General features: G+C 47.5%; 1 non-coding gene across 1 annotated transcript; it reads left to right on the forward strand.

The window, feature by feature from the left end:
* Nucleotides 1–21,360: 21,360 nt before the first annotated feature.
* Nucleotides 21,361–21,467, forward strand: LOC129642519 (U6 spliceosomal RNA). The gene has a single exon (XR_008709788.1). It is a non-coding gene; the product is annotated as a U6 spliceosomal RNA (small nuclear RNA).
* Nucleotides 21,468–25,867: the final 4,400 nt, after the last annotated feature.

Genomic DNA, 25,867 nt, shown 5'->3' on the forward strand with positions numbered 1-25,867 from the left:
AGACGGCCACTCACATCTCAGAAGCCAGAGCCAAGAGGCAGGAGGCTGCTGGGAGGGAGTCAGTGCTTGGGAGGGAGGGGTAAGCTGGCCCTGGTAAGGGGCTTGGGAGGGGGTTGAGCTATGACCGAAGTTACCCTCTCTGAGCCTGAAGCACGGGAATGACAACATGCCTTGGAGAGTGGTAGGAAATGCTTGGTCAAAAATGGCTGTTGTTATATGGATTAGGAGGGCATGGCCCCCAGGTCTGGGTTGCCATGATCTCATGCCTTCTTTATGGCATCCCTTCCCTGGAAGGCATGCTTGTCCCCATTGCCCAGATGAGGACACTGAGGCTCAGAACGAGGAAGTGACTGACCCGAAGTTGTTAGTCACTCAGTCCTGTCCGACTCGTGCAACCCCATGGACTGCAGCCCACCTGGCTCTATCCATGGAATTCTCCAGGCAAGAATACTGGAGTGGGTGGCCATTTCCTCCTTCTCCCAAGGTCGCATGGGGGCAGTGAGAGAATCAGTGCTCAGGAACGGGTGCCTTTCCCATTGCAGGGATCGTTCCCAAAGCCCTGGTGGCCCAGTTGTTCCGAGGGCCAGGAGAGGCTCTGGATTTCCACGAAGCAAAAATGGAATGTCCACACACACAAATGGATGGTCATTCATGACACCTAAACACAGAGGTGCTGGGCCCAGCACTTTGAGCTCCAGCCCCGTGACCTTCATCTTTGCCACCTCTGGGCCTCACATGGGCTATTCCTTCTTCTCCCCCACTTAACTGGCCAAGCCCCTTATGCCTTTTAGATCTCACTTAAACCTCATTTTTTGGGGCAGCCTCCCCAAGACCTCCTTCCAAGTTGCGCCCCACTTCATGCTTTCATTGCTATAGAGCAGGATGCTCACAAGAATCTCCTTTCCCCAAAGTGTGATCCCCAGGAAGCAAGCATTGCCTTGGTAGATTTTTAACCAGTAGTTCTAAAATTTTAGCATATATCAGAATTACCTGAAAAGTTTAGATTGCTGGGTCCTACCCCAGAATTTTGTATCTAGTAGGTTTGAGTATTCTTGCCTGGAGAATCCCCATGGACAGAGGAGCCTGGCAGGCTACAGTCCACGGGGTCACAAAAAGTGAGACCTGACCAAGCTACTAAGCACACACACACACACAGAGGTTTGAGGTAAAGCCTGGAAATCTGCATTTCTAACAAGTTCCCAGGGGATGCTGCTGGTCTGAGGCCACACTTTGAGAACCACATTTTAAAGAGGCATTCTGTGCTCATGGTTTAAATAACTGAAACAAAAACTTGAATGGCACAAAAGGTTTTCCGTGAAAAACTACCTCCTTGCCCCACCCTCTTTGCTCCCAAGAAAAACTGCCCGCATTTTCTAAGTCTTCTTGCATTGCTCCCCCTGTGTTCATGCAGCCCTTGATCCAGGGTAGCAGTCACTGTCCTTCCCCCTCAACTCCCATCCAGGGCAGCACCAGGCAGAACGGAGGGACAGGTGGAGGAGACTCACCCCCCAGAACAGATACACTCAGGTGTGTACCACCACTGCCTGCTCCTTCCCACACTCTAGGACCCTAACTGGGAGCCCCCCTCCCATCCCTCCACCTGCTGTTGGATTTAGCCTAATCCCAGAGTATGTGTGTGAGGCAGCTGCAGTTCTCTCTGCAGGGAGAGGCCCCCCTCCGGAGGAAATCTCCTTTTATTCTCTTGCTACCGAAATCTGACCTTCATCAGCACCTGGGCCCCTAGGCTGGGGCCTGTCCCCAAGAAGTGGCTGAGGAGATGGCGTGAAATTGCCAACAGCTGAACTCACCCAGCATTTTCCCGCATCCTCTCCTACTCAGTCGCCACTCACATTCCACAGCGCCAGTCCCTTCCGGGCCTGTGGTGCCAGCCTCTAGTTCTTGTGCTGCTGCTTGGGGCCTAGCCTGACTGGCCCTGTGGCCTATGGCTGTGGGCGCCTCCCATCTCTCAACCTCCAGACCACTCTTGTTCCCTTCAGGGCGTGGTTTGGCGTTCACCTCCTCCAAGAAGCCCACACTGATCTCACAGCACAGCCTAGGCATTGCGCTTCTATGCACAACTGGAGTGACCCATTTATGGCCCTCTCTGTCTCACTCGGGACAGGATCCTCATGGGCTCCCTCTCGAAGTCAGGTCCAGTGCAGGGCAGGCCCACAAAGGTTTGTGAAATGACTGAATGACCTGGTAAGGACGATGATGAGGTTTCTGGTGAGGGAGGTATAGGCCCTTTCCTTTCACAGCCGAGGACCCTAGGAAACCAGGTTCCAGGAGAGGAGGGTTGGCTTGGAAGACTGAGACAGCCAGACCCATATTGGACAGCACAGCTCTACAACCTTGCCAACGGGCTAGCCCTCAGATCCTGGGGGAATGAGGTTATTATAATTGCTGGGGGACTTACTGCATGTGCTAAGGACGGCTTCACTCACACAACTGAGCTTCTGCCTAGATGACCGTGGCCCCTTCCAAGTCACTGCTGAAAACAGACATGGACTATAACCTGCCAGGCTCTTCTGTCCATGGAACTCTCCAGGCAAGAATGCAGGAGTGGGTAGTCACTTCCTTCTCCAGGGGATCTTCCTGAGACTGAACCTGGGTCTCCTGCATTACAGGCAGATTCTTTACCGCTTGAGCTACCAGGGAAGCTCTGAAGCAGACAGGCTAGAGATAAATGATGGATGGCATAGAATTCTCTAAAGCAGCACTGGCAGGAGGACCTCTTGCAATGATGGAAATTATCCATTTTGTCCAATACAGTAGCCACTGGCCATACATGGCTATTGAGCACTGGAAACGTGGGTCATGCGACTAAGGGACTGATTATTTTAGTTCATTTAAATACAAGTTTAAAGAGCTGTGCATTGACAAGACAGCTTCAGAGCCTTCACAAAGGGGCTCTTAAGTGTCCTGATAGGGAATTCGCTCCACCTGACAATGCTGAGGGGAAAATTTGAAATGAAGTGGTGCGCCCCTGTCCCCGTGAAGCACTTACTCCAGTTCTGGGGATGCAATCACTGGTGAAGGGTGGGCACGCAGTCACTATGGCTGCTTCCAGGGAGAGGAACTTGGCGGATGGGGCCACAGAGGGAGGGGACCTTTGTTTCTTTCGATTTTTAAACTTGATACATGCATTGTTATTTACCAAAATTGAAATTAAAAAAATATATATATAAAGGCAGCAGATGTATCAATACTATTCTTATATTTACTGTTTACTTAATATTGTGTAATAAAAATTTTGCATATTAAAAAAAAAGAAAAGAGGGAATTCTCTAGCTGTCCAGTGGGCAGGACCCTGCACTTTCACTGCCGTGGTTCAGTTCAGTTCAGTTCAGTCGCTCAGTCGTGTCCAACTCTTTGTGACCCCATGGACTGCAGCATGCCAGGCTTCTCTGTCCATCACCAACTCCTGGAGCTTGCTCAAATTCACGTCCATCGAGTTGGTGATGCCATCCAACCATCTCGTCCTCTGTTCTCCCCTTCTCCTCCTGCCTTTAGTCTCTCCCAGCATCAGGGTCTTTTCAAATGAGTCAGTTCTTCGCATCAGGTGGCCAAAGTATTGGAGCTTCAGCTTCAGCATCAGTCCTTCCATATTCAATCTCCAGTTGGGGAACTAACACCCTGCAAGTCATGCAGCATGGCCACAAATAATAATAATAATTCATTAAAAGAAAAGAAAAAAATACTAGAGACGAAAAGTATCCCCTCTGAGTACACATCAGCTTCCACAGCAGCCTGGCACAAAGCTCAGGCTGTCCCAGGAGAGAGCCGCAGAGATTCCCGGGGCCAGCGCCCTCCTATATAGCCCCTCTGTCCTCCTGTTGCTTCACATGCCAGCCCAGGATGAACCCAGCCCCATAGGACAAAGCTTGAACTGACCCCTGCCCACTCCCCGAACTCCCTGCACACCTGTCCCTCATCAAGTCTCTAGACCCAGTCACCTTCTTTCTGTTTCTCTGCCACCCCAAGTTCATGAGAACTTCAGGGCTTTTGACTTGCAGGTCTCTGCAGGGAATACCAGTCCCCCGATGCTTCTGGGTTGGCTGTCAGAACAAAGGTCGTCTCCTAAGAGTGGCCTCTCCTGACCACTGTGGCCAAAGTCCCCCCTCCATTATTCCATATTTTAGCCTCTTGTTTGTTTTCTTTTACCATTATCTTATTTGCTCACTCTTTACTGACTGCCACCTCCCTAGAAGGCAAGCTCTGAGAAGCCAAGGGACCATTCTGTTCACACTTGTACTTGTCAACAACGGGATCTGGGGGCCTTGTGGATAAGTGCTCCCTAGATATTCATGGAATGAATATGTGTTGAATGAATTTCCCAGATTCAAAATTCAAACTCCAGATTGTCAAGCCGGGAGCTAAGACAGTCTCCTCAGAATACACACATAGCCTCCTGAGGGGATCACAATGATGAGCCCCATAGTGTCCACCAAGGGATAGTCAACCCTCCTCCCCTCTCTGAGTGGGGCTGGGAACCCCGAGAAGGCTCAGGACCATCACTACCCTTGCCACACCTAGGCTCAAGGTGTCTGCCTGTAAGCCAGTCAGCCTGTGTCAGGACAGCATGAGGCATCCAGGGGGGGGCCTGCAAATCCACAAGGAAAAGACACTTCAAAACACTACAGGGACTTTCCTGCCAGTCCAGTGGTTAAGACTCCACACTTTGACTGCAGGGGGCACAGGTTCAATCCCAGGTTGGAGAATCAAGATTCTGCATGCCGCAAAGTGCAGCCAAAATTTAACAACAGCAAAAAATCACTAAAGAGAGAGTATGATGAGGTGATTAAACAAGGAAACCAGAGGTCAGCAAGCTTATGAAGAGACCCTGAAACTCAAGAATAATGCAAGAGATGCTCTCAAGAGATGTCACTTATCACACTGTCAAAAGTTAGTGAGCTGGAGAATGCCAGGTGTCAGCAGGGACAGGGAGTGGGAGTGGGAGGGTACCCACCTGGACTGTGGGTACAGCTATCCCAGAGAGCTGCCTGAGAGCTTTCAACTAATTATATAAATGCATGCCCTATGATCTAGCAATTTGGCCTGAATATATACCACCCTCTCTTCCCAAACCCTCACACATAGGGGCCCACATGGGGAAGCTTGGAGGAGGGGTTGGAAGCAGTCGGGAGTCCATCCTGGGAGGTGGATGGACTACATGTGCAGGGGACCCAGTGGATGCACAGCCATGTGGAAGGACCTCAGAAGCCTAGTGCTGAGTAGAAAGGGTAAGAAATGAAATGGGCTCTAAAGCATAAAGCCATTTGCACAAAAGAAATGATGACGACACAGAGAACACACATGTTATAAGTACACACACAAAGCCATTAGCACTGATGCCCGGGGCACAGGCTGATAAGAGGAGAATGAGGCTCAAAGGGAACTGAAAACCAAACAAAGGAATAAAGCCCAGGAGCTGTGTGCACCCCGGGCAGGGTTCAGTGATGCTTTCCGGAGGAGGTGACGTGGGGGCCCAAGCTGAAGAAGAAATCGGACAGACGAGGACAGGAAGGCACAGTAAATCAACAAATGTTTACTGAGCACCTACTGTATACAGGTGTCATTCTAGTCGGTGGTTATACCCTACCCTAAAGAGCTGGAAATCTAGAGGAGAGGACAGCCATTAAATGAACACCCAGGGAAACACTGACTATAATTAACACAGACTCTGAAGGTCAATTGACTGCAGCTGTGAGTGTCTACACTGGGGACCGATCCTGATCCGACGCAGGGAAGAGCTCCACGAGGAAGTGATATTTGGTAGAAGGAGGACAGCGCTTAGTCTTGTGATGAGTGGGAGGAAAAGCATTCCAGGCAGAGGGAACAGTCTCACAGTAGTCCGGAGGCAGGCAGGAGTGGGGAGAATCCGAGCTGCTCCAGTAGAGAGGGCACATACAGAATGAGGGAGTGCATGGTCCCAGGTGAGGCCACACCATAGAGGGCTTTGCAGGCCTCGGATTTCACTCCCAGAGGAATGAAGAGATCAGAGAGTGCGGGGCTGCTAATACAGAGGTGGGGAGATGGGTGAGGGGCCACTACAGTGTCTGAGTAGAGCTGGAAACTGGGACAGCACCCCCAAAGGACACATGGAGTCTCTCAGGGTGATGGAAGCAATGAGAGTTAATGCACCTAAGGAGGGACCATCCAGTTACCCTCCCATCTTCTCACCAGGGACCAACACCATCCTTCATAGCCCCATTGCAGGCGCCTATGGTAGCCAGGCGATGGACAGAAGTGGAAATCAAAGGATGTCTTTAGAATGAGAGGGCTTGTTAATGCAGGTCGGAAGGAAACAAAGGTGGTTCTTGGCAATGGCTAAGAACTGGGTGAACAGGTGGGGTCCTTGTGACTGTTTCAGGGGCCTGAGGAGGGGCTGCATGGAGCAGGGCGGGGAACACAATGGTGAATGAAAATCTAGGGACTTCCCTGGTGGTCCAGTGACTAAGACTCCATGCTCCCAATGCAGGGGGGCCGGGTTCAGTCCCTGGTCAGGGAACTACATCCCACATGCCACAACTAAGATTGAATATCCTGCATGCTGCAACTAAGAACCAGCACAGTCAAATAAATATTAAAAAAAAAAACACATTTGAGTCAGACTGACATACTGCGCTTGACCCTGAAAAAAATCAAAAGGGAGCCAGTACAGCCCAACTCCCCTTGTCCTGTGCCTTGCATCCCAACCACCCCTTGGGCCCATGGCCTCCTTTCCTCTCTGGGTTTTTGTCCTATAATTACACCCTGGGAGGGGCCTCCAGCGCAGGGAGCAGAGTAGAGGGGATACGCTGGGGTGATGGTGCCACCTCCTGGAGGCCGCAAGTAGTGTAGCATCCTGCTTCAGCCTCATGTCGGGTGGGGATGGGGCCTTGGGCCATATCCATGGAGCTTTCATGTTGGTGATGATCCGGTCATTCTTGGAGGACTGTTCAGGCCTGGGTACTCCATTTGTCAGTGAGGTGTCGACATGCCCTCTCCACCCTACCCAAGGGAACCACTGTAGCTCCCCTGATAAAAACCCTCCCACTGCCCTCAGGACTGGGGCCAAGCTGTTTGGCATAGCAACTATGGATTTGGCCCTGGCCTCAGGGATGCCTCATTCCTATTAGTCTCCATCCCTGCCTGTCCCCCACCCCACCCTGCCACACGTGCACCTCCATCCCTTTGCACAGGTTGTTCTCTCTTCCTGGAACCAGTTTTCTCTTCCCCTCCAACCAGTTTTCCCAAACACTCTTGCAGGTTCCAAATTCTCCATTCCAGGGCTTCCCTGGTGGCTCAGTGGTAAAGAATCCTCCTGCCAATGCAGGAGACACGAGTTCGATCCCTGATCCGGGAGGATCCCACATGCCTTGGAGCAACTAAGCCCCCTGTGTGCCGCAACTACTGAGCCTGTGCTCTAGAGCCCAGGAACCACAACTACCGAAGCCCACGCACCCCAGAGCCTGTGCTCCAATGAGAGAAGCCACTGCAATGAGAAGCCCACACACGGAAACTAGAAACTAAGCCCTCATTTGTGGCAACTAGAGAAAAGCCCCCACAGAAATGAAGCCCTAGCACAGCCAAAATAAATAGAACAATAATTTTTTTTAAATTCTCAAGAGGCTTCATAGTTTTAAAATATAAACAAAAATTCTCCACTCCCTTCCCCACCCCCAACCCCTTCTAGCACCACCATATCAATTAGGCGAAGAGAAGAGGAAAGAGTGTGTCAGTCCATGGGAACAGCATGTACAAAGGTCAAAGGTGGCTTCAAGGAGCTGGGAAGAGCCAGAGACCAGAGAATGTGACAGAGTGGACAGGGCTACAGCAACTAATCCATAGAATCACAGGCTCCAGTGAGGGGCTGAGACCCCAGCATGCAGTGAAAAGTCAAGCTTTTCAGTAGCAAAGGACATGATCAGCGGTGTGTTTGGAAAGGCCAACACAAGGCTGCCAAGTGGGAAAGGCACTGGAGAAGCTAGAGTGGGTGTGGGCAGAACAGGTCCCAGGGGTTGCACAGGTGAGAGCTGATGGGAGCCTGGACACCTGAACCCCTACTTTCTGAGGGCTGGGTCCTGAGCCGGGGCTCCCAGTCATTGACTGCAGCTTCCTTGACAGAACCTTGACTTACCTCAGTGTGTTCCATACCAGCTCTGACTGCCAACTGTGATACCCTCCCCACTTCTCAGCCCTGGTGTCATGTCCCCAGACACTACCTGCCCCATGGAGTCAGCGCCTTTGCCTTGCGGGAGCTGACACTTCATTTTAGAGGAAGACAGGCTACTTGGGCTCAAAGTTGGGAAGTCAGTAGTGAGCAACAGAGATAGAATTTGAACTGAGGTCTGCCTGCCTCCTCCACCACACCAGGTGTCACAGAAGTTGTAAGCAGGCTTCTGTCCCCTGATGGCAATGCGACTTTGGGTGGGTCACTTTACCTTTCTCTGTCTCAGTATCCTTGTCTACAAAATAGGGGCAATGGTAGCAACCTGCCCTGCAGGATTTGTGAAGAGTATATGCGCTAAATGCCCATAAGGAGCCCAACACAGCACCAGACACATAGTAGGTGATCAATAAATGGTTGCGGTTCACGTGAACACTGTCCCAGGAACTTAACATGTTCATTGGGAAAATGTACTTCGGTGTTGTGAATTATGAGGAAGACAAAGTGAGCTCAGGAGGGATGGGAAGGAAGGAGAAAACAGCGAGCATCTTGAGGCAGGTCTGGAGCTAGGTGGCCCTAGGATTCAAGCACACAGCAGGTGTCAAGGATACTAGCTCTGAAAAGGTTTGAATGACACGGTGAGGAACCACTGAAAGTTCTATAGTTGGAGAAGGCACAACCAGAGCCCTGCACCCAGGGGAGGAATGATTTCTCCTCCACAGCTGACGGCACTGACACTGGAGGCCAGAGGGAGCCTAGACAGCAGAGCGCTGGCGGCAAGGAGCCAAGTTCTCAGGTTTCAGAAAACCCAAGTCTGGGGCTTCCCTGGTGGTTCAGTGGTTAAGAATCCACCTGGTAATGCAGGGGACACCAGTTCGAACCCTGGACTTGGAAGATCCCACATGCTGCAAGGCAACTAAGCCCCTGTGCCTCAACTGCTGAGCCCATGCACCCTGGAGTCCATGCCCCACAACAGAAGAAATCACCACAGTGAGAAGCTCATGCACTATGACTAGAGAGTAGCCCCCACTCACTGCAACTAGAGAAAGCCAAGGGGCAGCAATGAAGACCCAGTACAGCTAAACAAATAAATAAATATTTTAAAAGAAAATAAAACCCAAGTCTAGGTAGCCCTTTTCAGGCCAAAGAACCTCCCTTATGTAATTTCCCATCTTGACACACGGTGGCGATAGCGTGCCACCAGGAAAATCCTCTTTACCTGTCTTTCAGCCAAAACAATAGCCAAGTACCAATACTTGTCAGCTTCCTCAAAGGCTCTAGGGAGAATCCTTACAAACCTGTATGACGTAGAGTCTCTTTATATCTCTAACTTACAGGTGGAAACGTGGGCTCACAGAAGTCCAGGAGGACCCATAAAATAATCCAACCAGGATTTGAGCCCTGGTCTGTCTGTCTCCCAGTCTGCCTGCAGCAGCTTCCTGTCCTGGGATGACAGCTTCTGGCTGTCTCTTCTGTCCCATCACTGGGCAGTGCTACCTTTGGGGAGCAGACAGATTAGACAGGGAGTAGAATATTATACAGGACAAGAAGGGCTTTCACTTCTGCTTTTTCTCTCTTGTTTACCTCCCTTATGCAGCTTTTGCATTGAAGCTGAAGTGATGGGACAGTTCCCATCCCTGGGGTAGAGAGAAGCTGGGCTGAAGGATGAGGTAACTAATTTTGAGCACCTTCTCTGTGCCAGGCATTATGCCAACCAACATTCATTTCTACATTAATTCAGGACACAGTAATGAAGCACCCACTGCTGGCTGGTCACAGGTGACACAGTACTTCCAAGCTTTTGCCACACAGCAATGAACACTTATATATTTATTTTATATGTAAAGCAAGAAAGAAAATGAAGTCGCTCAGTCCTGCCCTACTGTTTATGACCCTGTGGACTGTAGCCTGCCAGGCTCCTCTGTCCATGGGATTCCCCAGGCAAGAATACTGGAGTGGGTTGCTATTTCCTTCTCCAGGGGATCTTCCCGACCTAGGGATCAACCCAGGTCTCCCAGATGGCAGGCAGACTCTTTACCGTCTGAGCCACCAGGGAAGCTTTACATGTAGAGATACGTTCTAAAATATTCATACTGTAAATGAGCCCTCAGCTTAAAGAATATTTATTGACTAAAACACCTACTTTCAGCCTTAGGTACCCGTGAGACATGCAGGTATGAAGTCTGGAACTCTGGGACAAATCTAAGCTAGAGATTGAGGCTCAGAAATTACTGGCATTTAGGACATGCCAGTGACCAGACGGGATTCCTCAGGAAATCTGGGTAAACAATCAGCAAGGTGAACCTCTGTTTGCCAAACGGGAAAAAAGGGAGGCATACCCATGACAGGATGGTGCAGAGAAGGGCTTGATAAAGAGGTAGGAAGGGACCAGACTAGAGCGGGAGCCTCTGGAAACCTTGTTAGTTCCCAGGGGTCAAGAGAGTCAAATGTTGCAAAGCGGAGCAGCAAAGATTATGAAATACCACCGGTTCTAGCCAGAGCAGGACTGCTGGTGACCTGAAGCCAGACTAAAGTGGGATGAGAAAGGGAGGCCAGAATCAGCGGGGGAGAAAAGAGAGAGAGCCTCGCTGTAGACGCAAGGAGATCTTTCTCTTACCAGGAGGAAAGACTACATGGCTTGCGGGCTGCCGAGAAAGAGCGAGAAAGACAGGAAGGCTTGGAGCTCCAGGGGAGCAAAAGGAGAAAGATGCACAAAAGAGGGCGGAAGCATTAGGGCGGGACCCAGAGCCCAAGAGGAAGGCCAGTCCAGCCCAGTCCTCTTTTCTATCTCAAAACGACGGAGCAGGGCGCAATCCCTGGCTGGATTTGCGGTATGCCGGACATTACTAGATACTGCCGGCCCTTTCCGAGCGCGCCCCACTGCGTAAGATCACCTTTCCCCAGGCTACACCACCCTCTGCTCCAGAGGTCAGAGCGGATCGCGCGGCCCACTGTCTGGCCGCTGCTGATTGGCCCACGGGAGCCACCTGACCGAGCCGGCCAATCAGAGGCTCTCTCACAAGGACTGGGGCCCCATGTGTGGCCCCTGGTGCAAGGCTGAGCAGCTGTGAGGCCCGGCGGCTATACGGACAGCGAGGTTAGAACAGTTCTCAACCCCTAAGGAACTCAAGAGGAGGCCCGGCCTCCCCCAACCCCGCCGGATTCCTGCCTATCCGGCTACTACAACCCCCAAACCCTTTTGCTAAATTTCCTCTCTTGCCAGCTTCTGTGACTCAGCCGAGGTGTGTTCATCCTTGTTCCTCTGCCTTGACTGGTTCAAAGTGGTGATTTGGAGGAAGACAGACCTAAGTTCCAGTCATCGTGTGACCGATGGCAACTATTTAACATTGTTGAGCTTCATCTGTAAAACGGGACTCCTAATACATACTCTGGTGTTTTTGTGAGGATTGTAAAGCCCAGAGCCTGGTACATGGTGAGCTCTCCAAAACATTGATTATATATATTTTTTACTATTGTCTATATTTCTACCTATCAGGAATTCACAATCCTCATTATACAGGGTCTTGTGTTAAGCTATTTTTTATTCCTGTTCTCTTATTAGAATGGAAACTGTCCACGGGAATGTGCCTGTATACCTTTTTAGTCTTCCAACTCCATGGTCCCTTCACTTGGTCTGACAAGGGTAAATTTAACTTACATAAACAGTAGCAGGATAGAGTATACAAAATAAAGGAATTTATAGCACGGAGAATCTCAGCAGTTAGGTGGGGCTATTTATAATGCAACATTAATGTACTAGGGAAAAAAAAGTCTTAGAAGACTACCAGGTACCAGCTGCGTGAGCTCAGGCAGATCTTGACCTCTCTGAGCCTCATGAGAACAAAAATCATGACTGTAACAACTGCAGGACTAACCAGCTGCTAGATACTATGTGAAGCTCATATTAGCTGTCCACAACCCCACTTGACAGGACACACAGGCACAGAGAAGTTCTGTAACTTGCCTGAGATCACACAGCTATTAAGTGGTAGAGTTGGGGGTTCAAACAAGGTCTTTTGGGTCTGAGTCTACACCCATAACTGCACTGTGTGCTACCTCTCAGGCACCAGCACAGGCAGTTGGCACACAGTACAAAACTATGGAGAGGGCTGGGCTAACACGGCAAAGTCTTCTGCATCTACAAACCAAAGGAGGCCAGTGTAGCTGAAGGGCGGAGAGGGAGGGGAACAAGGTAGATGACGAGCCTGGACTTGCAGGCAGGTCCACATCTTTAAGATGTCTAGGCCACAGTGAGGAGCTGGTGTCAGCGTGGCAGAAGCATATAACTAGGCGTTCCAAGGGCATTTTTTTTTGGGGGGGCACACTGTGAGGCTTGTGGGATCTTAGTTCCCCAACCAGGGATTGAACTTTCACCCCTCGCATTGGAAACACGGTCTTAACCACTAGACCACCAGGGAAGTCCCTCCGCAGGATTTCTGACCCTTTTGTTGCCACAGACCTGGGATGCAGAAGGCAGCAGTGATCTTTCTTCTACTATGGTTTAGCATCAGTCCCTGCCAGGATTGGAGATCCAGGGCCTATCATAGCCCTAAGTCCCCTGGCTGTCCCCCAGGGTCCCCTCCCTGGGCAGGACTAGAGATGTCACCACCTTGCCCACCCCTCCCCACCCCAGCTCCTCCTTTCTGGTCTCATAATTGTCTTAGGCTCATTAATATGACTAATTAGGTAGGCCTGAAGTCAACTGCATCCTCTTATCCTCCCACTATGTAAACCCTGAGATGCCTCATTATTTAAAGCCTCTGCATGTCTCCCTGGGGCTTATTATGAACTCTAGACACATCAACTGACTCTCCAGGCAAGGGGCCCAGAATTCAGGGGAGTAGGGCAGGGCTCCTGTTGACCATTGAGCCTCAGTTGTTCATTTCATCGGTCTTGTCTTATCACTGACTTCTCTGGAAACTCCCTGCCAGTCTTCTCATACTCCCTGGGTTTTCTCACCACCTGTCCTGACCCTAGCAAAGGCTTTTGGTCCCACCTCCTCTATGATGACTCTTGAGATATTCTCTCTCACCTGGTTCTTCCTCTAGGTCTTCAAACCAAATGTATTTCCAGCCACTAGCATGACATGTGCTCCTGATGTCCTTCAGGCTCTCCAAACCTAACATGCCTGAACACCAACACCTGCCTTACTTCAAAGCATTCTTGTAAAAACATTAACCCAAGTGTAATCAAGCCTCTGCCCTTATATCCAGTTTACAGGAAATACAGGGGGCATATGAACAGGTAATGAAGAAGCATCAGCTGAATGCAGAACATGGGGCCAGATAACTAGCCCAGTCCCTGCAAAAGTCAATATTTCAGAAAAACAGGAGGTGGAGCATTCAAGGTTGTAAGAAACTTAAGAGCTATGAGGACAAATGCAGTATATGAAATTTGATTCGATTAATTCAGAAAAACCATCTATCAGAAACATTTGGCAGAAATTTGAATATGGAAAGAACATTAGATGTTAGGGAACCACACAATTGCACTCATCTCACACGCTAGTAAAGTAATGCTCAAAATTCTCCAAGCGAGGCCTCAGCAATATGTGAACCGTGAACTTCCTGATGTTCAAGCTGGTTTTAGAAAAGGCAGAGGAACCAGAGATCAAATTGCCAACATCCGCTGGATCATGGAAAAAGCAAGAGAGTTCCAGAAAAACATCTATTTCTGCTTTATTGACTACGCCAAAGCCTTTGACTCTGTGGATCACAATAAACTGTGGGAAATTCTGAAAGATATGGGAATATCAGACCCCCTGACCTGCCTCTTGAGAAATTTGTATGCAGGTCAGGAAGCAACAGTTAGAACTGGACATGGAACAACAGACTGGTTCCAAATCGGGAAAGGAGTACGTCAAGGCTGTATATTGTCACCCTGCTTATTTAACTTATATGCAGAGTACATCATGAGAAACGCTGGACTGGAAGAAACACAAGCTGGAATCAAGATTGCCGGGAGAAATATCAATAACCTCAGATATGCAGATGACACTACCCTTATGGCAGAAAGTGAAGAGGAACTAAAAAGCCTCTTGATGAAAGTGAAAATGGAGAGTGAAAAAGTTGGCTTAAAGCTCAGCATTCAGAAAACGAAGATCATGGCATCCAGTCCCATCACTTCATGGAAAATAGATGGGGAAACAGTGGAAACAGTGTCAGACTTTATTTTTCTGGGCTCCAAAATCACTGCAGATGGTGACTGCAGCCATGAAATTAAAAGACACTTACTCCTTGGAAGGAGAGTTATGACCAACCTAGATAGCGTATTGAAAAGCAGAGCCATTACTTTGCCAACAAAGGTCCATCTAGTCAAGGCTATGGTTTTTCCTGTGGTCATGTATGGATGTGAGAGTTGGACTGTGAAGAAGGCTGAGCGCCGAAGAATTGATGCTTTTGAACTGTGGTGTTGGAGATGACTCTTGAGAGTCCCTTGGACTGCAAGGAGATCCAACCAGTCCATTCTGAAGGAGATCAGCCCTGGGATTTCTTTGGAAGGAATGATGCTAAAGCTGCAACTCCAGTACTTTGGCCACCTTATGTGAAGAGTTGACTCAATGGAAAAGACTCTGATGCTGGGAGGGATTGGGGGCAAGAGGAGAAGGGGACGACAGAGGATGAGATGGCTGGATGGCATCACTGACTCGATGGACGTAAGTCTCAGTGAACTCCGGGAGTTGGTGATGGAGAGGGAGGCCTGGCATGCTGCGATTCATGGGGTCGCAAAGAGTCGGACATGACTGAGCGACTTCACTTTCACTGTCCACTTTCATGCATTGGAGAAGGAAATGGCAACGCACTCCAGTGTTCTTGCCTGGAGAATCCCATGGACAGAAAAGCCTGGTAGGCTGCAGTCCATGGGGTCGCACAGAGTCGGACACGACTGAAGCGACTTAGCAGCAGCAGCATACCTAATACATAACATGTGTTAGTTTCAAGTATACAATGTAATAACTCAATATTTGTATGTGTTATGAAATGATCACTACATCAGCCTAGTTAATATCCGTCACCATGTACAATTATAAAAAAATTTTTTCTTGGATGAGGATTTTAAAATCTATTCTCTCAGCAACTTTCAAATGTGCAAAACAGTATTATTAACTATAGTCATCATGCTCTATATAACATCCCCCAGATTTAGTCCATCCTTTATCCCCATTTCCCTGCCATTGCTCTGGTAAAGACTACAGCTACCTTTTGACTCATGGTCCCAGCATCTTCCCAGGTATCTCTGCCTTAACACTCATCTTCCACATTGTCCCAAATTCATGTTTTTCAATGTTGTATCTGATTGTGGCACTCCCCATGCCAGTGGAATTAAATTCCAGTCCTCAGAGCTCTTCATAGTCTGCTCCTGATGACGTCTTAAAGTTCTCTCTCTCTTTCAGCCACTCAACCAGACCCCTTTACATTTCCTTTACACCCTTCAAAAATATCTTCTGAAAAGAAAAGAAAAAAAGATACAAAAGTATCTTCTAAGAACTGAGTCTTGAAACAAAAGTAACTAGAAAGCTATAAATTCAATCTGAGACACTGTTAAAAAACAGAAAAATCTAATTCTTAAAAGCATGTTTGAAGGCCTTGCTGTTAAAAAAAAAAAAAATCCATTCTATTAAACTGAGGTATTTAATTGAGAAAAACCTAATTTATGAGCTTCATCAAATGGAAAAGTATCCACATAAGAGAATGGGTATCAATGGTTTGAAGTATCTTGGGGACAATAATGGAGCCCTTTTTAATTTTTTTAAATATTTATTAATTTATTTCTTTTTGGCTGCACTGGGTCTTTGTTGCGGCATGCAGGCTTTCTCTAGTTGCGAGTGGAGGCTACTCTCTTATTGCAGTGCACAGGCTTCTCATTGAGGTGACTTCTCTTGTTGTGGAGCACGGGCTCTAGTGCATGCGTGCTTCAGTAGTTGAGGCTCCTGGCTCTAGAGTGTGGGCTCAGAGTTGTGGCACCCGGGCTTAGTTGCCCTGAGGCATGTGAGATCCTCCTGAACCGGGGATCAAACTTGTGTCCCCTGCATTGTCAGGCAGATTCTTAACCACTAGACCACCAAGGAAGTTCCACGGAGCACCCTTAAGAAAGGCCATGTCACAAATGATCTGATAACACAAAGAAGGATAATTGAGCAAATTAACATGAACATCAACAATTCTGAACCAAAAAAAGTGATTCAGGAGTCTACATTCAAATGTAAAGAAGTTTTAAAAATAATTAATTTATTGTACTTTTATTTTTCTGTTTATAAATGCACAAAAATGATATATGAGTTTTTAAAACTATGAGTAAATCTAAAGGAGCTCCTTATATAAGTTTAAAATTAAGAATATAAGGAATTAAGAAAAAAATCTTCTAAGATCTCCCAAAGATTTAAGAATATTACAAATCTACAGATGAAAATATGTAGCCAGCAAGTCCAGAGATCAGCCAAACTCACTGAGGGAGGCAGGGTTCATTTCATTCACTTCCACTCTCAAACTGGCTTCATGGCTTGCCTTTGCTCCTACTCCAACCATGTTGGCCTGTGATCTGCCTCAGGTCACTTTAGCCTTGAGAAGTCTCCCACAGGAGGTAACGCTCCACACTAACCAATGTGTGTCCAGCGGTGGCTGGTATGTAGGGTTTAGGAAATGTTGCCTGAGGTCAGGGGCCCTGTGCTATGGCTTCTCCCCTGCTTGAGCCAGCCTGGGCCCCAAGGCCTTGATTTCACATGCATCCTCTCTAGTGCATCACCCCTTGACCTTTCATCTGGCAACCATTCCCCCCTAGAACCCTGGAGGGGATCCAATCATGAGTGGAGAGTGCCCACTTGTTAGGTCCAAGCCTGGGCTCTGGCCCCAAGGTCACTCAGCTGTCCTCTGCTTCCTTGAGCCTGCAAGCCCCTCCCTTCCCTCTCACTTCCTATCTCTGGAGAACACAGAGGTACTGGGTGGGACCTCTCTCAATTTCCTTCCCTTCCCACTTAAAACATAACTGAGGCCCCTTGCCTTTCCCTGCACGTCTCAAATATTAAGGGGTTTCTCATCTGCTCTCTCGGAAACGGCAGTGGCACCCCACTCCAGTCCTCTTGCCTGGAAAATCCCATGGACGGAGGAGCCTGGTGGGCTGCCGTCCTAGGGGTCGCTAAGAGTCGGACACGACAGAGCGACTTCACTTTCACTTTCCACTTTCATGCATTGGAGAAGGAAATGGCAACCCACTCCAGTGTTCTTGGCTGGAGAATCCCAGGGACGGGGGAGCCTGATGGGCTGCCATCTATGGGGTCGCACAGAGTCGGACACAACTGAAGCGACTTAGCAGCAGCAGCAGCATCTGCTCTCTGGGCCACCCATCCCGCTATGGCCCCATTCAAACACCTTGCACCTCCTTGACCTCAGTGAGGTCATCATCATTATTGTACCCTCAACTTTCCCCTCCCAAATTGACTTCTTCCCAAAACACTGTACTTGTTCAATGTGATTCATTCAATAAGACATTGAATAAGTTTCAGTTGATTTACTCATTCAATCCACAATTATCTGTCAAGCATCTACTCTGCACCAAGGCACTGGGAACACAGCTGTGAACGAGTCCTAACTTCTTGGTATGTCTATTGTAGACACTGAGAAAGATGGAGGTATGGGACCAAAAAAAAAAAAAAAAAAATCAGGCAATTTAGACTATAATTTATAAGGCTGGGAAGGAGAGGGAGGGATAGATTGGGAGTTTGAGATTGACATGTACACACTGCTATAGTTAAAATAACATGCTTTTCTATAAAAAAAGAAAAAGAAAAGACTTTGTATACTGGCATAAAGATAGATCTATTGAGTCAGTGATAGTGAGGTGGATGAACATAGAGCCTGTTACACAGAGTGAAATAAGTCAGACAAATATCATATATTAACACATAAATATGGAATCTAGAAAAGTGATACTGATTGACCTGTTTGCAGGGAAGGAACGGAGATGCACATGTAGAGAAGGGACTTGTGGACACAGTGGGGAAGGAGAAGGTAGAACGAATGGAGAAAGTAGCGTTGATATGTATACACTATTGTGTAAAATAGACAGCTGGTGTGAAGTTGCTATATATACACAGGGAGCCCAGCCTGGTGCTCTGTGATGACCTAGAAGGTGAGGGGAAGGAGGGAATATATGTATAAGTATGGATGATTCGAGTTATTGTATGGCAGAAACCAATACAACATTGTAAAGCAATTTTCCTCCAACTAAAAATAAATTTTATAAAAGATCTATTGGTCAATGGAATAGATTGAGAATTCAAGAAGAAACCCATGCTTTTATGGTCAACTGATTTTTTCTTTCTTTATTTTTAATTAATTAATTTGTTGAAATTAATTTAATTAATTTTAATTAATTAAATTTTTTGGCCACACTGTGCTGCATGTGGGATCTTAGTTCCCCAACCAAGGACTGAACCCACACCCCTTGCATTGGAAACATGGACCCTTAAGCACTGGACCACCAGGGAAGTCCCTGATTTTTTAGCAAGGGTGTCAAGACCATTATTGAAGAGGAAAAGTCAGTTTGTTTAAAAAAATGCTGTTGGAACAACTAGTTATCCACATGCAAAAGACGGAAGTTGGATCCCTACCTCACACTATAGTAAATTAACTCAAAAGTCCTAAATGTAAGGGCTATAACTATTTCATGGGATTAAACAATGGTTTCTAAGATATTACAAAAAACACAGCAACGAAAGAAATAAAAACCAGATAAACTGGACTTCATCAAAATTAAAAGCCTTTGTATTTCAAAGGATACTATCAAGAAAGTGAAAACACAAGTCACAGAATGGGATAAAATATTTGTAAATCTTATAACCAAAAATGACTTGTATCCAGAATACATAAAGGATCCTTATAACTCAACAACAAAAAAAGATATTACCCAATTAAAAAATGTGCAAAGAATCTAGACATGTCTTGAAAGAAGATATACAAATGGTCAACAAACACAAGAAAACGAACTTAACATCACTAGTTGTTCGGGAAATGCACACTAAAACCACAAAGGGATACGATTTTATACCCACTAAGATAATTATACTCAAAAAGGCAGATAATAAAAAACATTGGTAACATGTGGAGAAATTGGAACCCTCACACATTGCTGGTGGAAATGTAAAATGGTACAGACACTTTGGTAACATTCTTCAAAGAGTTCCTGATAATTCCTGAAAAGGTTATACATGGAGTTACCGTATGATCAACAATTCCACAATTCCACTCCTAAGTATATATGACAAATAAATGAATTCACATGTCCATGCAAAATTTTGTACATGAATGTTCACAGCAACATTGTCCATAATAGCCCCAAAGTGAAAGCATCATTGAAAAATAAAGCAGCAACTGAAAAATGAAATGTGGTATATGTATATAATAGAGTATTATTCAGCCATAAAAAGGAATGTACTACTGCTACAAACCACAACATGGATGAATCTGGAATACATCATGCTCAGTGAAAGAAACCAGACATAAAAGACCATGTACTGTTTGATTCCATTTATATGACATGTCCAAAACAGGCAAATCCACAGAGAGAGAGAGTAGATGTGAAGAAGGCGATGGCACCCCACTCCAGTCCTCTTGCCTGGAGAAGCCCATGGACGGAGGAGCCTGGTGGGCTGCAGTCCAAGGGGTCGCGAAGAGTCGGACACGACTGAGCGACTTCACTTTCAATTTTCACTTTCATGCATTGGAGAAGGAAATGGCAACCCACTCCAGTGTTCTTGCCTGGAGAATCCCAGGGAAGGGGGAGCCTGATGGGCTTTCGTCTATGGGGTCGCACAGAGTCCAACACCACTGAAGCGACTTAGCAGCAGCAGAGAGTAGATGAGTGGTTGTTAGGGCCTAGGGGAAGGGAGGAAGTAGGGTGTGACAGATTGCTGAAGAGTACAAAGTTTCTCTTTAAGTGATGAAAGTGCTCTGGGATTAGATAGTAGCGACTGCTGCACAACTTTACCAGTTTATTAGAAACCACTGGGGAATTCCCTGGTGGTCCAGTGGTTAGGACTCTGTGCTTCCACTGCAGGGGACCCAGTTTGATTCCTGGTCAGGGAACTAAGATCCCACAAACTTCAAGGTGCAGCCAAAAACAATTTTTAAAAATTAACTTAAAAAAGAGATCACTGGATTGCACATTTTACTTATTTATTTACTTATGATTATTTTATATATTTTTCTATTTTTTGGCTGCACCACATGGCTTGCAGGATCTTAGTTGCCTGACCAGGGATTGAACCTATGCCCCCTGCAGTAGAAGACCAGAGGCCTAACCATTGGACCACTAGAGAATTCCTGGATTGTACATTTTAGAAGGGCAGATTGTATGATATGTGAATTATATCTCAATAAAAAGAAAATAAATAAGTAGGGGAAAATCAGATAATTTCAGGGAATGGTAATTGCTGTAAGTTACCTCAACAGGAAGATGTAACAGAGTGACCTGGTGTCAATTGGAAGTCCTCAAGTTGAGGGAGGAGCCAGGGAAGCCTGTCTGAAGAGAGACTCTTGAACTCATAGAGAGAAAGAGTCCTGGCAGAGGTGGGAATGGAATCTTCCAGACACAGGAACATAGACCCTGAGGTGGAATAGTTTACACAAGACTGAGTCCCTTCTGCCTTTAGAAAAAGTCTTCCCTCCTAGCCGCTCTCCAACATCCTCCTGTCCTACATGGCCACCTGTTTTCCATGGTTTTGGCCTAAGGTCTTTACCTGAGGGCTGTGAAGATTTTCCAGATTATTTGGAGCATAGTTGTTTTTCCAATCATGGTTTTTGCCTAAGGTTGTCACCTGGGGCATGTGAAGACTTTCCAGATTTTTCTGAGCTTAGTTGGAGTTAAGGGTCTAAATTCCCAGACCTTAAACTTCCATTTGAACTCCTTGATCTGCCTCAGAAAACACTTCTCTTCAGTCCCTTCAGATGGCTTCCTGCTCATGAGAGATGAGCCACATCCCAGCCAGATGAATCTCTGTGGGCCAAGCACTCCAAAGAGAGGGTGCTGGAGAGCCCTCAGAGCTTCCTAAGGACTTACTTCATCCAGTAAACTCAGGGCAGGGCTTTAGCCTTGCCTGTCAGTCCTAGAATTAGAACCCAGCAAGGGCATGGTTGTCATGGGGACGCATACTCTAACATGCTGGTTTTAATTGAGAATGGAGTCAAATCTTTTCTGATGGAAAATCAGTGTGAGTGCTTGCTTCAGCAGCACATATACTAAAATTGGAATGCTACAGAGAAGATTAGCATGGCCTTAGTGGAAGGATGATACGCAAATTCACAGAGCACTCCATATTCTTATATTAAAGTCAGTCTCAGTTGGCTGAGGCATTTGATGATGGGGCCCGGTTTTGCCATTTTAGACACACTAGAGACATTTTCTATAAATTGATAGAGCTGAATCTACAGCCCCAGGGCTTTATGACGTATTTAAAGCACATATATAATATGAGTGAGTGAGTGTTGCTCAGTAGTGTCCGACTCTTTGTGACCCTATCCTACTAGGCTCCTCTGTCCATGGAATTTTTTCCAGGCAAGACCACTGGAGTGGGTTGCCCTTTCCTTCTCCAGGATCTTCCTGAACCCGGGACCGAAATTGTGTCTCCTGCAGCTCCTGCATTACAGGAGAATTCTTTACTGTTGAGCCATTAAGTGACTACTGGGTGTAAACTCTGAGCCTTCGACCACTTCCCAGAACAAGACACTGCTTCTTTCTCAGCCTCTGTTTTCATATGTAAAATAGGACAATATCCTCTTTTTGCAGGGAGATGAAGGGTGGGTGGGTGTAAAATGGTGACCCTTAGGCAGGCAGAAGGTACAGTGCTGTCCTGGCCACTAGCTGCAGACCTCCTCCTTCCTCTGACTTCATCCCCCTCCCCCCTTCCCAGAGCCCTGCGTTCTTCCACATCCCCCTTTCTCCCCTGGCAATTAGTACCTTCAGAAGTGCTTGTCTGGAAACTAAGGGTGCCTCTGAAAAATCAAGTGCTCAGAGGAGAGGTTTGGAATGGAGCAAAGACTGACCTGTTGGGCTGGGGAGCCTGGTGGCATCTGAAGCAGGTGTCTCATGGGCAGCCCATGAGACCTCCTACCATGTCCTGCCTACACTGACATATTCAGTCTGCCCAATGACCTCATTTGTGAGGCTCAGGAAAGGGGAAGATTTGCTGGTAAGTGGCCCCACTGCAGTTTGAACCCACATCTATCTGACTCCAGATACTATAGGCTCTCATACTTTCTGAAAGTCTCGTCTGGCACAGAGGCCTGAGTGTTCCCCAAACATCCCTGAATCCTTTGAGGGATGGTTTGACATGACCAGGTGGTTCATGTGAAAGTGAAAGTCACTCAGTTGTGTCCCCCTGGACTGTAGCCCGCCAGGCTCCTCTGTCTATGGGGTTCTCCAGGCAAGAATACTGGAGTGGGTTGCTATACCTGCCTCCAGAGATCTTCCCAACCCATTGATCAAACCCAGGTCTCCCACGTTGCTGGCCGATTCTTTACTGTCTGAGCCACGAGCCATAATTCTTCTGTCATTTGAAGACACAGACTTAGAAAAGAGGTGATCATTAGGAAATGTTTCCCAAGCACTTACTCTGATCTTCATAGTCCTGGGCTTGGTCACTGGCGGTCATAGGGGGCTCACCAACTGGCTTGGACTAGATATGTAAAGCCAATAGTTACTGCAAAGGCTTATACAGGGGGAAAAAATGACTGCCTGCAAGAGAGGAAACAGGGAAGGCTTCCAGGAGGAGAAATCTTCTAAACTGGGCTCTGAAGCAAGTTTGCATGACAGGGGAAAAGGCAGAGGGGTGGGCCTGAGCACAGGATGGATGGGATGTGGCCTGTCCTGGCACAGTGATATACTGGGCAGCCAGGAAATTGAGGAGGGCAGGAGGGCAGAGATTAGAGGCCACTGGACTCAGGGCTTTCCAAAGAGAACATTTGAAAAACAGAACACTTGAAGGTGAAAACTTGAATCCTTGGGGCTAGGGCTACAGGGTCAGGTTAGTTGACAGAAACCTGGTATTTTGGGCAGGAAGGAAATTGCTGGAGGGCTGTATGGCTCCAAATGCCAAACCTTCCTCAATCTTAAGTGGAAGCCTGATCCAGTTCTGGAGAAACCACTTGGTGGGACAGAAAGTCTTAGACCCATCACAAGGAGTGGTTGTAGTATTCACCAGCAGTGTTTGGGACTCATCACCACAGGCCTCCAAACCTCCCTACAAAGCCTGGCTATTTCATCAGAAAGCATATGCTGCTCTTGTCCAGCATTGATGAAGAGCTTAAACTGGGAGTTGGGGTGGGAGCTCAGCTCTGAATAAGTCACACTTCCTCACTTCCTCCCTGGAAGATGGAGATAACAAGAGTGCCCGTCTCAGGAGTAGATGAGAAGTGTCTTGCAGAGTAGCCAGCAAAGAAGAGAAGCCACAACTGTTACTGTAACCAAACAGTCCTAGCATACCCCAAGGCAAAGTCCTGCTGTTTCTAGAGGAGGTATCCATCTCTTCTGGGCACTGCTGGCAGAGTGAGCTTTCAGCTGCACAGATGAGATTCTTAATCTGCTTCTCAACCTTCCATGGCTCCCTACTGCCTTTCCAGTTAGAAGCTGAATTCTTTAGCTTAAAAAAGAAAGTCCTGAATTGTCAGGTCCCTGTGGCTTTCCCCATCTTCTTCTGAGGCCTCTTAACTGCACTCGTCACCCCTACCGCTCCTGCCTTGCACTAGCCTCTGACAACACTGAACTGTGGTCAGCCCCTCCAAAGCCCGGTTTCTGCTGGAATCTCTAATTTATCCCCTCCTTTCTAAGTTATTCCTGTATATCCTTCTGAGTTGCCTGTGAATGTTACTTCCATGGAAGGCCTTCTCTGACTGTCTCTGAGCCCTCCTCAGCTCCCCCAGCACCTCTGGCTTCTCTCTCAGTGTTCAGCTCTCTACCTTGTTACTACTTCTCTGCCTTTCCCACAAGACTCTGAGGGGGAACACAATGAGTATCTGCTGAATCAATGCATAGCCTTCTTTTTTTCTTTTCCTAATTACATAGCTTACAACCCCATGGACTATAGCTTGTCAGGCTCCTCTGAGGGGAATTTTCCAGACAAGAATACTGGAGTGTGTTGCCATTTTCTACTTCAGGGGGTCTTCTTGACCCAGGGATCAAACCTGTTTCTCCTGCACTGGCAGGCGGATTCTTTGCACCACGTGGGAAGCTATATCTGCTGAATTCATGAATGAAAGGGGAGGTCAGTTCTAAGAAAAAAGGAGTACACTGGCAGAATGTCTCTACAGGTATCTCTTTCAGCAGGTTACCAGTATCGGTAATTTACAGATGAGGAAACTGAGGCTAAGGTAATCTCACTCTGCCCACCACTCAAATTCCAGAGTCCTTATGAAGGCACTGTACCGGGTCTTCTCACCTACTGTACCTGGAAGGTGTGTTTGCCAGGAGCAGAAGACGTGAACTGACAAGACTCTGAGACCTTGCAGAAGGGCTTAATCTTTCAGGCCTCATTTCTGCATAGGGCCGCTAAAGGTTTAAAGGAACTCTTGCATGTCAAGTACCCAGCATGGTGTCCAGTATGCTGCATAGATTTAGCAAGTATTTACTGATTCTAATCTCTGTCTTAAGGATGAGAGGCACAGGCCCAGTTCCTTGTGCTGAGAGAAGGAGGGCAGGCCACAGCCCTATCCTTTCTTCCCCTACTTCGGGAGCCAGTGTCCTTTGAGAATATAGGGTCCTGTGGGTCCCCTCAACCAAATGCTGGCACCCAACAGGTGCTTAGCCTTCTGAATGGGAGTCATCAAAGGAAGCTGCTGTGGGTGAGACCTCTGTAGCCAAATTCTATTCTGAGAGGCAGGAAGGGACACTTGAGTCATTCCAGGAAAGTCCAGGAGGTTTTCTCTGGGATTCAGTCTTTTCCCTAAAACCATCACCAGTAAGCTGTTCATCCCCAGCTGCCTGTCCTCCTTTAGCTCCTATGCTATTCTGTGTGGGGCAGTGGGAAAGAATCCACCTTCCAATGCAGGAGACGCACAGGGGACTTGGGTTCGAACTCTGGATCGAGAAGATCCCCTGGAGGAGGAACTGGCAACCCACTCCAGTATTCTTGCCCGGAAAATAACCTATGGACAGAGGAGCCTGGTGGGCTACAGTCCATGGGGTTGCAAAGAGTTGGGCATAACTGAGCACATAGGCACTAGACCTATTCCATGGGGCCTGTGAAGTTGGAGATAGAGGTTTGTTTAAGTCAGTGATGTCTAGAGGTCAGCTCTGGAGGAAGCATTGTGCTTGTCCCTTTTCACACCTTTGCACCTTTATTTAAGTGTTTTTTCCTAAGGCTGGGGGCTTCCTAAGGTAGGGATCTCATCCTTTGTTTCCCCAGCATCTAGCAAACTGCCTGGAATACAAAAAAATGGTTGCTGAAAGAAGCAATGAAACATCTCAGCATTTATCAAGTCTGTAGTCTGTATAGGCTCCAAACACCTTTGCCTTGCAAGAGCCTCAGAGCCACCCTGTGCATTGGAAACCACAGGTGAGGAAACTGAGGCTTGTGGCTTTTTAACTGAGTGGCTCAAGGCCATTCGTGAGTGGCAGGCACCTCACAGGCCCTCAGGATGGTCATGGGAGAATAAAGGGTTGCAAGTAATCTGAATTGGGGCAGTTGATAGGAGGTAACTGTCAGTCAGAAATGACTAGTTCAAAAGA

The sequence above is a fragment of the Bubalus kerabau genome, chromosome 1 (genome assembly GCF_029407905.1).
Source record: "Bubalus kerabau isolate K-KA32 ecotype Philippines breed swamp buffalo chromosome 1, PCC_UOA_SB_1v2, whole genome shotgun sequence".
Classification (NCBI taxonomy): domain Eukaryota; kingdom Metazoa; phylum Chordata; class Mammalia; order Artiodactyla; family Bovidae; genus Bubalus; species Bubalus kerabau.